General features: G+C 58.3%; 1 long non-coding RNA gene across 1 annotated transcript; it reads left to right on the top strand.

Moving 5' to 3' along the window:
• Positions 1 to 4289: 4289 nt before the first annotated feature.
• Positions 4290 to 14876, top strand: LOC112640179 (uncharacterized). The gene is made up of 3 exons (XR_003123887.3): positions 4290 to 4425; positions 5945 to 6127; positions 14754 to 14876. It is a non-coding gene; the product is annotated as an uncharacterized LOC112640179 (long non-coding RNA).
• The last annotated feature ends 1364 nt before the right edge of the window (positions 14877 to 16240 follow it).

Raw genomic sequence — 16240 nt, 5'->3', positions numbered from 1 at the left:
TCTTTGAAGTAAACTGTACCACTGACCTAGGGCTCGAGCTCATGACCCTGAGAGCCAGAGTCACATGCTCCACAAATTAAGCTCTGAGGAAGCAGTGGCCTGCACTGCATGGTGGCCTTGGCATGGTACAAGGCTAGTAAAGCCTGTCACCTGGAACCCAAGGGCATGGTTCTGTCCTCTACCACCTCTGATTTAGAAAGATGCAAGACGACAGCATGCACTCAGCTGAAGCTCAAGCGGAGTCTGGAGAGGCATGTAGAGCCAAGCCTCCCATGAACAGGGAGCCGGCCCTGCTAGGTGACAGACTCTGGTTCCAGTGAGAGCCCCCCAACCCCCACCCCAGGAGGACCCAGGGAGGCAGTGGACCCCAGAGGCTTCCTCAGGGTTGCACAGAAGTGAGAGTGTGAATGTCATTCGGTTTAATGAGCAGCATGAGCAACATCACATTGGGCTGGGACACCAGGCGTGCTAGTCGGCATGGAGACGGGTCCCGTGCACTCAGCTTCTGCAGGTTGACCCCTGCTTGCTCAGCACCTGGAGGGCTCCCACTCCTTCTGCACCAGTGGGATCATCCTAATCTGCCGCCTGGAAGGATGGAGGTCCCCTGGTGCAGGTGACCACTGTATCCTTGCCTGCTATCACCCCCATCGATCCCTTTTTCCCTCTGATTTCAGAGCCACAAGAACCACGAAATTAGTTCTAAAAAAATTAGCCCTTTACTTCCCTGCTAATCCCCTAACTCCCTTAATTAAGTCAATGGTAGCCTAAATTGTTCTAAACATCTTTTGGGGGATTATATATTTTAATCATCATTATCCAATGAATATTTGATTATATAGTCATCATATAATCAAGAGTAAAAATTATAATCCAAAAAAAGGCATTTAATAACACTTTAAAGGCCGGGGTATTTGATAAAGAGCGCTGGAGGATTAGGTGCTGCACTCAGAGATGCCAGGGGCTGCCCAGTCAGGGACTCAAGTGGTCGCTCTGTTCTGAAAAAATAAGACCGTGATTTAAGGGAAAAGGAGAAAGAAAACTAAGCCATTGTGTCCCCGTCACTCCCTGCTCCTTGAGTCACGAGCTATCTTATTGGGACAGCTGTTGTGGAAGTGAGTCCTATAAATATCACTAGGTTTAGGGTTTCCACAGAGTGTTATGGGAGCCCCTGAGTTAGTTGGTGAGGTCTTCTGGTCCCAGTGTCCTGTGGTGAGGCCAGAACTGTCCCCCCCCCCCCGCCTACCCCCCCCACCCCCGACCCCCCTACCCCCCAGCAAGCTTGGTGAGCTCTCAGTTACCTGGGTAGCGGAGGGACAGAGCTGCAGTGGCTACGGTCAGGAGTCTGGGTCCAGCCCTGCCACTACCTGCTGTGTGACCTAAGACAAATTGCTTAACCCCCCTGTGCTTGGCTTTCTGTATCTGTGAAATGGAGATGATGCAAGGCCCAGTAGGCTGGTGGGGAGCTCTGAGTGCGGTAATGCTACAAAGTGCTTACACAGCACCTGACCTGTGGGTAGCGCTTGCTCTGTTAAGTATGAGCTGCTACAAATAGCTTACAGGGGACGAAAGAGCTGTCCCGTCCCCAACATAATTCAGAAGCCACTGAGGTGCAACCTCCCAGAACATTGTGGGGTGTCCCCCTGTAAGTCTGCTTTCCTCAGGGTACAGGATCCCGTGCACACTGGAAGAGGCCTTCCCGGCCACTGAGGCCAGCCTTCTCTGTTTAAGGAAGGAGGACTGAGGCCCAGAGAGGAATGGGGGTGGGGTCCCAAGGTCTACTGCTCGCTTTCACTGTGTCTCCCTCCTGCCCCCAGAAAGCTGGTCCCCACCCTGCAAGGGGTAGGATGCGAGAGTGCCCAGGAGGGTGCTGCCTCACTCCTGAAACCTGTGTGGGAGTGCGGGGATGGGAGGCTGGCGGTGCTCTGCTCAAGATGTCTTTCCCATCAGTCCTGCTGACATCTGCTTTCCTTACGATCAGCGGATTCACCTGTCTGTGTGCTTTACAGCACATCTGGAAGGTGGAACTGTAAAGCGGAAGGAAAAACACCCCTGACTTTCCAAGATCTGATTGTGGCTTGCTGGTCACCACATAATGAGGCCCAGGGCACTTGGGCCCCTCACACCTGGTCCTCTGGAGCCCTTCCCCTTCCGCAGGCATCTGGCCACACAGAGTCACACCGCTCTTGCTGCCTTTCCTGCAAACTCCTACTCATCCTCGAAGGCCTCCCTCAGGTGCCCCCTCTCTCCCCTGAGAGGCCCTGGCTGTCAGTTCTTATCTCCATGGTAGCACCCGTCATGGGGCTCACCCTGGCCCTGCGCCTGGCATGTGGCCAGCATCCCACCAGTGAGGTCACACCTGTGGATGAGGACACTGAGGTCCAGGGAGGGGCATCAACCTGTGCAGGTCATTCTGGCATTGTGTTGCACTGGTCTGACACCCGGGCCTCCTGCCGCCCCAGCGTGGACACTTTCCCTTGTGTCCCAAGTCCCAAGACAGTGTCCTAGGGGCCTGCGGCTCAGGATGCCCGAGTCTGGCCCCTCCTGCTGGGCTGGGTCCCGTGTTTCCTGGCCAACCCCCATCCTTGGGCGCTGCTTCTCCCTCTGCTCTTCCCAGGACGTGGGGGCACTGCCCCGCCCTCTGTGCCTCCTGTGGCATCTGTGCCAGGCGAGTGGCTGGTGACACTGTGCTGTGAGTCCCCCTCTATTGACGTCTGCTGAAATCATTTGAGACAAAGTTACTGCACAGACATTAGAGCCACTTTTCAGAGCGAAACATCTGTCATTTAGCACTATGACGCTGCGGGGACGGCACTTTGGAACAATCTTGTTGCACTTAATTTATTTTCTTCTGAATACTGCCGAGAAGGGTGAATGCCTAGGTGCTCTGTCTGGACAAATTTGACTCCTGCTAGGCAAGGATACCCCTGTCCCCCACAGGGGACTACCCACCCATCTGAGGAGACCTGCCCAGGGGCTTGCATCCCCCGAATGATCCATTTTCAGACTGGCCAGGAGCCCTCCGTGGGAACCCCGGCAGACGACTTTCCTCTCCCCCCTTCTCCCCCCCGCCCCCCCCCCCCCGCCGCCGCCCCGGGGCCCAGTGACAGACCACATGGGGGATCTTCCCATGGGGAACAGGGGACCAGGGGCTTGCCCACCCCCAGTCGGGCTCTCCTTTCCCACACTGCTCACTCCTGCCCTCCCGGCACCAGGGCCGGAGACCCCACACTGGTGCTCTGGGACCCCACATCCCTCCTCCAGGGTGAGCTCCTGCCCAGTGTTTCTCCCCAATTTGGCCGAAAGGGAAACCCTTGATCCTCCTGTCCTGGCCCTATTCCACTCTTGAGAGGCTGACAGAGGAGGAAGCAGAGACCCAGAGAGGGTCAGACACTTGCTGGGAGACACACAGCAGAGCAATATCAGAGCAGGGTTTTGAAGATGCCTTCCCCACTCTGCCTTGCCAGGAGGGCTGACAGCAGGGAACGGAGGCTGGAATAGACCATGTGAGGGGAGATTGGGGCTGGATAGGGCTGCAGGGCAGGGCAGTCCTTGAGCTAGACTTCGGGGCCAGAAGCAGCCTCTCCCCATCATCCATTTTGCCTCTGACATGGGGCAATTGTGCTCATCTGAAATGACAAGCCCCTGCACTGCTGGCTACCTGAGAGCCACCTACCAGCCCTGGGGACCCCTCGTGTGGGGACAGAAGTGCCAGAGAGAGAGGAAGGGAGAGAGCCTTTGCCTGCCCTGCCCTCTCCTGCTGCCCCTGCCTCATGGCCGAGCTGCATGGCCCCAGCCCATCTGCCTGAGCCCCCTGAGGAGTTTGGGGCTGTCTTCCCTTCCCCACCCTGGCTCTGGTAAGGCCGAGACCATGCAGGATTCATCTGACACGTCTCTCATTTTAGGGATGAGGAACCTGAGACCCAGGGAATCCGGGGTGTGTCACAGGCAGCTCCCCTCAGCTCAGGAGAGCCATGTCACTGTTGGTAACCTCACCTTGCTGACTTGAAAGTGGCCGCAATAGAATATTTATACCACAGAAATGGGAAAATGCTACAAATCAGGGCTTTGCTCCTCGAAGAGGGCTCCTTGTTACACATTGCCCACCATGGCAACACCCGGGTAGATGGTGACCTTTGGGACCTGCCTATGCTGCGTACCTACTGTGTGCCAGAACCTTCCAGGGGCTCCCATGGTCTTCCCAGCAAGTCTGTGAGGTTGATGGTCATAGATGAGCATGGATGCTGGCTGTGCCTCAGGTTGATGAGGGTCAGGCCTGAGGGTTGCGGTGTCCTGGGGTCCTGCCTCTCATGCTCATGTGACCCTGTGTAGGAAGCATCGGCACCCCAGGCCGCAGAGCAGAAAAAGGCTCAAAGTAGCCACAGACTTACCTAAGACCAGAGACCATGGACCTGGAGCAGCGGTCAGGTGGGTGGCTTCTGGGGGCCCTGGGGGCAGTCCTGTCCCAGGGGGTGCGAGAAGTGGTTGGGGGTGAGGACGTAGGATGGCCCAGGGTGGTGCCAGGAAACTTCTGTATCCCTATCCTGACACTGTCACCAACTTCTCAAGTGATCTAAGTCCCCTACCTGCTCTGAGCCTGTTTCCCCATCCTGTGTCTCCTCTCGGATTCCACCCCCCAGCCCCCCATGCTGTGGAAATCTCTCCTGCCCCTACTCCATGGCTCTTGAAGCCAAGACTGTGATGGACTGGCCTGGGAGCATTCCTATGGCCCAGACCCCAGACACCCACAGGCCTGGATCTGCCAGAGGGCCACCCCAGCTGGAGGAGGTGGTATGGAATGAAGCTTGGGGGTGGGGCCTGTGAGGGGAGCTACACCTACTGGCATGGGGGGAGGAGGCCAGCTGTGCACACTCCTGAAGCCTCCTGGGACCACCTGGCCACCCTCAGTGTGCCCATGGCCCCCTCTGCCGTCTTGGCATTTCCTTTCTGTGGGCCCTTCCTGGACAGAGAAGCAGGAGCAGCTCAGGTCACAGCTGGGTCACACCCAGGAGATGCCTTGCACCCACCTAGTGCTCAGAGAATGTTTGTTGCTTCAGATTGGAAGGGAGTCATTGGTGTGCTGGAGGGGTGGTGGTGCGGGGGGGCGCTCACGCAGGCCCCTCAGGTTCAACCCAGAAGGAGCCAGGGCTGGGGTATGTGCCTGACCCCGAGCCCTGGGTGCTTCTGAGTGGGGCAGGAGCTCCGGGTCCTCCAGGACAGACAGGGCTTCCCCCTAAACCCGCACACGCCCGCAGGCAGGTGGGTGATGGATGCAGGGTGTGCAGGAGCCACGTAGGCAAGTTCTCTTCCTCCTGGCCACTTAGGTTTGATTTGAAGGTTGGTTTCAGCCTGGCTGAGCCGGCCCAGGGCCCAGGCACCTCACAAGCATCATCTCCCATCAAACAGCATGAATAATTTAGTCTCTAATTAAAAGTGAGGTCAAGCCATGAAAAATGGCTGGATGTCCGGTGACACCATGATGCATTAAATTGCTGGCAGATCTGAGGCAGGCGGGCAGGAAGCTCTGGTGTCAGCATGGAGGCAGCGTGGTGGGGCACCCTGGGAGGAGGGTCTCCAAGTAAGGGCGAGGTTGCTGGGCAGACCCAGGGACACCCCCTTCCTGCCACCATTGTCACCTGAGGGGCTCCCTGCCCTCCAACCACCCCCTTGCCCTCTTGCTTTCCCCAAACACACCAGATCCATCCTGCTGTGGGTCTGTGCATGTGTTCTTTCTGGAATATTCTTCCCCCAATACCTGGTTGGCTTCCTTCCTTGCTTTATTCAGATCTTGCTCAAATGTCACCTTGCCTGTCCACACTGGCTATGATGCCATCTGCCCACCCCACTGGCCCGTTTTCTTTGTCCCACTCCCTGCCTGGGTCTCTGGGCAGTACCTCTCACTGCTCGGTGTTCTAGTTTATACTGAGTTGTCTATCTCTCCAACTAGAGGGCCAAGGTCCCACGTGTCCCCAGCACCAAGGACAGCACCCAGCACACAGCCGGTGCAGTGGAGGCTGAGCACCACAGGGATGTCCCTCCAGCCCAGAGCCCCCTGGAGACAGAGACAGATGAGGGGCAGAGCTGAACCGCCAGCTTATCTGCTTCTGTGTTCTCTCCCTCTCTCCTCTTGGTAAGTGGACACCCAGAAGACAGGCCCTGGGTCCCTCACCCTGAAAGTCTCATCTGAAGCAGTGTGTTGTCCCTTCTGCTCTGGAATAGCTGGAGGGACACTGCAGGGAGAGGCGTCCTGGCTGCAGACTGGCTTCAGGAGAGCCCCGCCCCTGCCCCACAGATGCCCACCTTCCTGACGGGTCAGGGCTGGGGGAACAGCCAATGGCTTAGGGGCCCTGCCCAGGAGACAGCCAACTAGGGCCCAGGGCAGAGGGCAGGTGCTGCAAGGGTGGGGCTAGAGCTCGACGCCCCTTCCTGCCTTGGGAGGACAGTACTCCAGCAGGAGATCCCTGACAGGTGCTGCCTGGAGCAGAGTCCCACAAGGAAGCAGGTCCAGAGCTGGACAAAGGAGAGGCTCTGTCTCCATGTTCTCAGCAGACCCTGCCCCAGAGGGCTCCCCAGCAGCACTGGGAGTCCTTGCAAAGGGGAGCCTTGAGGTGTGAAGCACTCACTGGGTCCTGTGGTACCAGGATCATTCCCACTTTCCAGAGGGAAGAACTGAGGCTCATGGGGGTCGACTGCCTTGCCCAAGGCCCCATCCATCAGTTGCTAGGAGCTGCCCACAGGGACCTCTTCTGTAGCATGGGGTCTGAGACCACCCAGCAGCTCCTGTTGCCCCCCCCCCACCCCTACTCTCACCCCGAAGTTCTGAGAAGTGAGGTCAGAGTCCAGAGGAGGGAAGTAGTTGGGAGAGATGCTTGCCTGGGGGCTGGACAAACATGTTCTAGAACAGCTGGCTTTGGAGACCAGGCCAGCGACTTTATCCCACCACAGGGGGCTAAGTGAAAGTCTCACCTAGGGCCTTGAGTGGCACCCAGGGCCTCTGCCCCAGCTCCTGCTGCAGGGCTGGCGCCAGCCGCCTCCCTGTCCCCACACCACAGCCCTCCCGGCCCCTGGGAGGATCCTGTTTGCATTTTCCCAGTGGAACCATGGAGGGGCGGGTGCCAGGGAGGGAGGCCCTACTGGCCCTTGGGTAGCAGATTAAAGATGGATATTTTGTTTGTTACAATCAAGACCTCTGATTTCAGTTTTATAAATTTTTAAAATATTAATTATATTTTGGAAAGTGTTCTGAGGTGAATGCATTAGCTGCTGCTCCCTGCTTAGATGGCAGCTCTGCTGCTTGGCCCGGATTAGAGCAGAGGAGGAGGTGGGGCATTTAATCCACCTTGTTAAGTTATTAAATTTTCTTTATTTACACACGAACCCACTTTCATTAGCATTGTAACAGGTGCTCATTAACAATTTATCATTTGGGAGGCAAGCGAGACAACAGCGAGAGAGACATTGCTACAAAGTTTACTCTTAATTACAAGGAAGCAGCTTTGAGGACAAAACAAGACTGCACCCCTCCCCTGCCTCCCTGGCCCCCCAGCCCCCAGCCCCCCAGCCACCCTAGTTTCCAGGCCCCAGAGGCTTCCAGAGGCCCACTCGCTGCTTGCTCTGGTCAAGCGAGGGCCCTCAGAGGAATGCCAGCAGTGGGGGAGTGTAGTCTGTGCCCTGGGGCAGGTGCTGGACACCTGGGCTGTGACCTGAGCCCCAAGGGGTGGAAGGAGCATGAGCACAGAGCCAGCAGGCCAGGACCCCATTTCCAACCTGAGTGACCTGGGCAATGACTTCACCTCTAGAAGCCTCCTTGGCCTCCTCTCCAGAGTACATGGTGGCGGGGGGTGGGGTGGGAGGGTGTGTGTGTGGGGGGGGTGGGAGGGGCCCAGAGAGGAGCTCCCAGGGGAGCCAGCAGAGCTGGGAGGTGGTGGCCTGTTGGTGTGACTAGAGGGTCTTCTTGTCTTTCCACATCCCTGAGGGCGTCCAGGGGCACTGTGCATGTGAGTAAGGAAGGGGTGGCCAGGCATCGGAATGGCGTGGGGCCCCTCCCTGGGGATCCAGCTTTCCAGAATTCCTCCTCAGGACCTCCACAGTGGGCATGCCATCAGCAGGCAGGTTTGGAGTCTGTCGCAATTTCTCAGGACCCTGGAAGCAGGAAGCTATATCCTCCTCCTATATGCCTGTGTGCCTGCTGCCTTGGGCCCCCACTGGGTATCAGGGTGCTGATGAGGAGGTTTGAATGTTCCTTGTCAGAGGGGACACAGGGGACTGCCTTGGGCCCCCACCCGGTACCAAGGTGCTGGGTGAGGGGGTTTGAAGGTCCCTCGTCAGAGGGGACACAGGGTGCTGGAGGGAGGAGACTGTGTGGACAGTGAGCTCAGCCCCGTAGGAGGCCAGGTGTGGCATGGGTGTGAGGAGACCCCCATCAGCAGGGGCACGGGGGCTCCTGGATTTGGACAGGCTGTAGGTGCTGGACACAGCAAGAAGTGGGTGCTCGCAGGGGGCCTGCCTCCTCCTGGGAAGCCCGTCCCAGCTCCTCTCTAGCAGGAGCCACCTGCCGGGGGTCCAGGCCTTGCATGTCATACCTGCCCTTCCCTGTTCCCTCGGGGACCTCAGGCAGGAGGGAACCGATGACTGGTGTGGCCCAGCCTGAGGGGCAGGTGGAGACGAGCCTATGGTCAGCACAACAGCATGGCTGTGCCCCACACCTCGATGAGACTGCTGGTCACCCCATATCCTGGGGCCAGCCAGGCCTCCTCCTGCACCTGCAGCCCGATGAGTGGGGCCTCCGGCCCAGTGCAGGGAGCAACACCGACCTCTCTGCTCTCCCACAGAGGACCCCTCATCCCGGGGCGGGCGGGGGCCTCCGTGGGGCCGGCCAGCCGCCTTTCCAGCCGCCTAGATAATCGTCTGCCTCACACTGCTCCTTTAAAACATATTTCCAGGGTGTTTTTCACGGATAGGGCTTTTAATATTCATCTCAGCACTGACAATTTTTCCTGCCTTGTTACGGAGAGCCGGTGTCGGTTTTTCATTGTATCTTTGGACAGTCGGTTTATTCGGAGCCACTTAAAGGCTCAAAAGTGATTCTCTTTTATAATTTGAGAAGTTTCATGGGCTGAACATCAAAGTGATGGCTGGGACTGTTATCCATGCTCTCCTTGCTCCTTCCCTCCGCCCACCCTGACCGGCCCTATCTGCCAGCATTATTAGCGACATAGGCCATTCCTGCCTCACTGCACCCCAGGCCTTTGGGGACAGGCGTGGCATGCCACACTGTCGGCCTTGTCCCAGTGTGGGAGGACATGCATTTCCATCTGGATTTTCAGAGAATGGTGAGGACAGGGGAGGGGACTCTCAGTCCAGAGGCTCGGGCCTACACTGGGTCCTGTACCATCTGCAGCCCCCAAGGCCTCAGTTTTCCCATCTGTAAAATGGGTGTCTTGGCACAGAGCAGGGCCATAAACTCATGTACCCACTGGGGTCAGGCAAGTCTCACAGATGGGTGGTGCCTGTTGGGTGCGCCAGCCAGAAAGAGAGCTGTCCATTAGACAGCACTGATGGAGCACTGATTGTGTTCTAGGGGCTGGTAGCCATCAGCCCAAATAGGCCAGAATCCTGGTCCTTGGTGGCAGAGAAACAACAGGGTCTGGGGGCCGGGAAGAGGGTGCAGGGAACGGAGAGCCATCCCAACAGGTGGGGCTGACCTTGGAGGTCCTTTGTGTCCTGCTGAGGGCCCCCGAGACCCCTTAGTGAATCAGGGCTGAGGCTAGGCTTGCCACAGGGACACCCCGGGTTCCTTTCTGGTCCCCAGGGGCTGGCGCCCTGGTCACCTCCCCTCAGGCTGGATGGGGCCTGGGGAGACGGGCTCATTTTCGTCAGGCAGAGGCCAGGGCTCAGATCTGCCAGTGGTTTGGGCTTTTTGAGAGAAATCAGAAGTCTAGATGAGTTTATAACATCTCTTGATTTCCGAATGTTGGCAACTATTTCAAAGATGTTTAAAAAAATTCGCATTGGCCAGATTTGTCCTACAGGCTCGGCTTGCAACCTCCGGTCTAGATAAGAAACCGTTGTCTTCACTTGGCCACGGCCACGCCGTCTTTCCCGTTATTAACCGCAGATCCGTTTGTCAGGAGTGTGCCTACCCTAGCTGTCTGTCCGGGAGCCGCCCTCGCGGTGGTACTGCCAGGGCCGGGGTGAGGAGGGGTCCGGGCCGCGGTGCCCCATGCCCCCCTGCACTCACCAGCACCACGGCTGCTGTCCTGCCTGCACGGTCTGTCTGCACCTCTACCTCCCCCTAAACCACCACTAACACTCGTGTGATTTTTATAATGTTTGCACTTTCAACTACAACAAGATAAATGGGCACAATTATCCGGTTCCCAGACTGGGAACATGTGGCCTGGCATATGTGGGGCCAACCTAAGCAGAAATCCAAATGCGCCTCCCCAGACAGCACACCGCGCTTGCCCGCCCGCCCGAGTTTCACTCCGGAATGGCGCCACCGGTTCCCACATAGACAGCTGGCGGATCATCAGATGGCATTACAATATTTTTACTTATAATAGAGAAAGTAATAAAAATACACATTTAAGTAGCATATTGCTGTTCTAAAGGGGCCGGGAAACCTGGAGAGAACTGAGTTTTGCTGTAGATTCAGAGCCAGCGTTGATCCTGGCACAGGGCTGTGGCCAGGGGTTCGGCAGCTTGGTGAACGGGCACTTGGGGCTGATGCTGCTGTGCCACAGCTGCATCTGGCCAGCAGGTTTGGGTCCTGGTTATAGGTAACTTTCAAGTCTGGTTCTCGAGGAGTCTGGCCTCATTTCCTCACATGTGAGGGATAGGCAACTTCCCCATCTTTAGGGGTGATCTGTGGAATGTAACCCTTGGGAGGCCAGAGTCCTCTTAGAGACCCATGTGAGTGCTGGGACCCTCACTCCTGCATTTATGCATAACTTCAGGGCACCCTCGAGAGCATCCCAGATTGAGAATGCTTGGCTCAGACATAAACACAAATAAACTTGACCACATGAGCCATGGCTGCTGCCAGCGTGGGCCCCTTTCCTTGTATGAGCAGACTGAGGCTTCCACAGGAGACAGCTCTTCCCCAAGAAGAGCTGGGGCATGGCCAGGCCTCTTGCCTTCCTGAGTCTCAGAATCCCAGACCTTCGGCTGGCCATCCACACCGTGTGCTATGGAGGGGCTTGGAGGAGGCACCTTTGCTGCCATCTCTTCTGTGGTGACTTTGGGGAGGGTCTGATTTGGATGAACCTCCAGATTTGACCGAATTCTCAGACTCTGCTGTCCCAAGTGGAAGGCAGGAGAAAGAGTGATGCCAGGTGACTGGTCCTGGCCCCACCCCACCCCACCTGCCCAGCCCCTTGGGTTCCTGCCCCTGGGATAATGCAGCCCCCTGTGCGCAGGCGCCGCTGGCTTGGGGAGCTCAGCAGGGAGCTGGACTTTAGCCCCACCCCCCCAGGCCTCCCACCCTGTCGCTTGTCGGTCCTGCCAGGCGGGGTCTCAGGGGTAAGAGGAGCACTCTTGATAACACCAGGTCATTCTAGGCGCTGTAGTCAGAGGTGCTTCATGGAAGATAAAATTAGGCGAGTCACAGCAATGCTCTGGCCAGGGCATTGGAAAGGACTTACAGGAGGAGGTGACATGTCAGCAGATCTAGTTTGTGGGGGTGATGCACAGCAGATATAGTGACAGGTGTCATGTCAGCAGTTATAGTTTGTGGGCCTTGCAGAGGTCTGGGGAGGAGCCTTCTGGGCAGAGGGAATAGCAAGTGCAAAGGCCCTGAGGTTTGGAATGGCCTGGACCTGCATGCACGGCCACTGCAAAGGGGCCTGTGTAGCTGGAGTGCAGAGAAGAGGTGACTGTAGGGGTGTGGTGCACCATGTGGGAGTTGAGCTCTCCTTCTAGGGGCCATGGAAAGCTGCCAGCACATGGCCTGAGGGCCCCACGGGGGTGGGGGCCAAGGATTGGGCCCTCCCAGCATGTGTATACTGCATCTGCTCCTCTTGAGTCCCTTGTGGATGGTCACTGAGGCCATGTGCAGGACAGCCTGAGTGTGGGGCATTTCCTTGGGCGTGGCCCAGGACCGGGGCACCCTGGGATCCTGAGTTCGGGGACTCTGTCATTCTCCACTGCCTGGACACCATCCCAGGAAAGCCCCATGTCACATGGGTCCTGCCAAGGAGTTCCTCTGTTCCACCCCCCGTCCTTCCCTTGAGTCCGGCATGTGCAGGTGCCTGACTTAGACAGACATGGTGGGTGGGCAGGTGGGCTGCCCTAGGCATTGACCCCTGGCTCCACCCACCCCCCAGGCAGGAGTGCCCATCACCCCCATCATGACAACAACCAATAACACCACCACATCCAAAGTCCCTCTGGGGCTGGTACTCTGTGACACTTCTCCCCACCACCCCCTTCTGTGACAGGTCACACCTGACCCACAGGCCCACCGCAGGCCATATTTGGGCTTCTGGTGATCTGAGGGGTAGCCAGGAAATGGCTGCTCCCCTCTGTACAGCTGAAAGGGTAGGTAGTGTCTGCATGGCTGGGGCCTGGGAGCTCGCCCACGTGCACATGGGGGTCCTCGGTCCCTCCACCCAGCTCCTGCTGCAGCCCAGCACCCCCAGCCTCTCCCTTCATGCCCCCTGTCCCCTGGAGCCGCTGCCCACCCTCCCTCCCTACCTGCTGCCCATCCCACCTCCACTGCCCCCACCATCAGCCCTCTTGCACAGCACCCAGAGGGGCCTCTGGAAACCCAGAACTGCTCACCAAACCCCATGTAGGACCCTCTGGAGCTCCTCTCATTCCTCCCTGTGTGCTGAGCCTTGGAACTTTGGCATCCCTGCTGAGTCCTGGCTCCTCTTGGAAGCTCTTGACTCTTCCTTCCATCTGGTCCACTCACCTTGTGCTGGGGGGGTCAGAGACCAGTCTTCTGTCCTGCATGGCCCTTTGCATCTGTGAGGGGGGCCTTGTAGGCACCCCTGAAGGGAAGAGACCAGGCCTCACTCATCCTTTGGGGAAGGAATGGAGAAGGCACTCTTGTGATCCAGGCCAAGGCCTGGCTGGTGGCCTGACCCTGAGCTGGCCAGGGCTGAGCCATGGGGTGGGTGCTGAGCTCCTGGTGGCCAACCTGGAGGCTTTGGATCAGGAGCAGGACCATCCAGGGGTGGTGCTGATCTCACTACACAGCCCTCTGCCCACTGAGGGGGGTGGGGGGCGCACACCTGCCCCGGCCTACTGTCACTTACAGGCTGGGAGAGGATGGGATATGAGTGTCCAGCCTGAGGAGAAGCCTATGCTCACCAAGGGAACATCCTCCCACATCCTCTACTGGGGCTCCCTGAGAAGCTACAACCACAGCCAGCCAGAGAAAGATCACACCCAGGCCTGGGCACTGCAATCAGGGACCCGCTGTCCTCTCCTTGCTGCCCTGGAGGGACCCTAATGCAGCAGAGGTGGGCAGGAGCCAGCCCCACGCAGCAGGCCTGAGCTGCAGGTTAGGCCTGAGCCTAACCCAGTGCAGCAGGCCTGAGCTGCAGGTTAGGCCTGAGCCTAACCCAGTGCAGACCTTCAGTTATGTGGGGGTGTTTCTGCATCTGCCCAGGATTTGGGGGTTCACAGTGATTTTTCTACCCGAGTGGCCTTAAGTGCCCTGCAGTAGCCCGAGACATACCCCAGAGCAGAGGAGGGCGCAGAAGGGCACAGGATGTCTCAGGAGGAGAGAAGAGTTGAGTAGTTTCCTGCCCGCCCTGGAGCTACATGCACCCCTGGGAAGGGCCTTCCTCCCATCATCCCCCTGATTCTCAGCGGGAGAGCTGATGTTCAGGGAAGTGGTGGGCTAGGGTTCCATGGCCAAGGCCAAGGGATGGTCAGCAGCTCACTCTCCTCCTCTGGACACCTCCTAGGCCTCTTCTCCACAGCAGAAACAGGCCAGGTGCTGGGGACGGGGGCACAACCAGTCTTGGTTTGGAGTGACAGGAGACAGGCCACAGCACTGGGGGCCTCTCTCAGGAGCACTCTTGTCCTCTTGGGTGTGGGGTGCCAGCAGTGAGCAGAGGACAGGATGGGGAAGAAGACGGATGGCTCTTGCACAGCAAGTGCTATGGTGAAGGCCAGCAATGAAAGCCGTCAGTGGCCAAGGTCGGGGCGCCCGGAAGCCGGGGCAGAGGTCTGGGACCCTGGAACGGGGCTCAGAGAAGACAGCCAGTCTGGGGAGCCGTGCCTGGGGCTGGGTCAGGGGCTGACGGCACCCGGGCTGCTCCCTGCGTCCCCCGCCCCAACCCCGAAGGCCTCCCGCAAGCGCCACCCACTCCTGGCTCTGAGCCCAGGCCCCCGGGCCGGGTCAGCTGGGCCCCTCCCGGCCGCCCCCCTAACTGTGTGGATGGGAGGTGATTCTCAAGGTGAAATTTCTAGTTCCGTTGAGTCACTTTTGTTCACGGCAGCGCACAAAATGTCATCCCGGCCCTGTTCCGCGTACGGTGTGCGGCTCTCCCGTCGCATTTAAATTTACTCCACTTTCCCTCCCTGACACCTGTTTAAATCAATATCTTCCTCTCCGGGTCGCGGGGAGAATGTGCCCGGCTCTCCACACAGCGCTTCTCAAATCCACTAAAATCAACACAATAATTGAAATATTTTCAAGCTGATTACACCGCAGCCCGAGGCTACCCTGGTTGCTAAGGGTGAGCTCCGCGGTTGCTAGGGGGAGTAAATCATCTTGCATTATTTGATTTTTGTTATAGATATGAAACCGCTACTCCCGCGATTAAATGTCTCTCAGCCTAACACCTATGGGACCTGGGGAGAAAGAGGAGAGAGGCGCCAACCTTGACCCTGTCAAATAAATATCTCTAACTTTTCCTGTCCTCGGGCTCCCCGGCCAAACCTGTCTCTGGGTTTTTTTCTTTCCCTTAACCTGACTTGAGACAACAAAGCTTTGGGGACTAGAGACGAAGAGCGAAGAGGGGGAGACTGTCCACTCTGTTTGCGGCCTGTGCGGCCTCACCCTCCACCCTCCGGCTCTGGTGGCCCCAAGGGAGGGACGAGGACTCATCTCCCCGCGACTCCTGCCCGGCTTCTGCCTCCCCTGCTGCTTGGTGGCCAAGGGAGCCACCAGGCCCCAGGCCCCCCGAGTGGATGGGCGCACAGCTCCTACTCCGGGGCTGTCTCACCCACTCCCACCGGCCTCCTCCTGACCCCCGCCCAGCTGTCACGTAGGGGCATTGGGTCTTGGGCTGCACCCCCTCCCTGGCCTGTCCCAGCCAGCACCCTCAGAGAAGCTGGGGTCCCTGGCCAGCCACGGCTGCGCCCACTGAGCTGTAAGTACCTCTGCACCGAGCCGGCTGGCTGGCGGCAGGTGGGCGGTGAGGCTGCCCTGCTGGGACCCAGCCAGCTGTTCCCATGAATGAATCTGAGTAAATTAACAAACAGCACGCAAACCTGTCAATTGAATCATTCTTGATGACTCTAAGTACCAGACCGGCTGGGCGGGGCCTCACCCCTGCCCCCAGCGTCCCAGGACTCTGCCCCCCCGCCCCTGATCCTATCCCAGCCGCCGGCCCGTCTGTCAGCCTTCCCCCAGATTTGGCTCCCAAAGTGCTGCCCTCACTGGGCTTGTCCCTGTGCTAGAACCTTCCATGGCTCCCAGATCCAGGGGGCAGTGCAGGTGGCAGGACTCGAGTTTGAGTGCCCCCAGGTCTCAGGTCCCACTGTTGCCCTCCCTAGCACCCCAAACACCCCAGGGCAGCCTTAGCTCTGCTCCCTGCTTGAGCACCCGGCTTTCTGGGGCTCAGTCCCAGACACTTCTTTTCTGGATGTCGTTTCTGCCTCTACCTCATGATGCTTTCCCTCGTCCATCACGCAGCACTCTACACTTTGTCCTGTCGGCCTCCTGGGAGGTGTGGCCAATGTGGGAGCTGTCACCACGTCACGGCTCTTCCCACTGGACACCTAGCCAGGGCGCAAACCCGCAGGGCTCACTGCCAGCCCCTGCAAGCCCTGTCCACTCACCAGACGCCATGTGCTGGGTCTCTGGGCCCCCAAGGGAGGTCAGGTGGTGGGTGCAAGGTCTGTGCTGGCTGGGCAGTGCTCTATGGAAACCCAGTCCAGCACAGCCCAGCCAGGCCAGCATGGGGCTGAGGGTGGACACAGAGAAGCCCCAGGAGGCGGTGTGGACCTCCTTCTGGGGCCCATTACTTACCACTACGTCACTTTCTCAGCCATCCTTGGA

The sequence above is a fragment of the Canis lupus genome, chromosome 6, assembly GCF_003254725.2.
Source record: "Canis lupus dingo isolate Sandy chromosome 6, ASM325472v2, whole genome shotgun sequence".
Classification (NCBI taxonomy): domain Eukaryota; kingdom Metazoa; phylum Chordata; class Mammalia; order Carnivora; family Canidae; genus Canis; species Canis lupus.
This window is presented reverse-complemented; position numbering and strand designations above follow the sequence as displayed.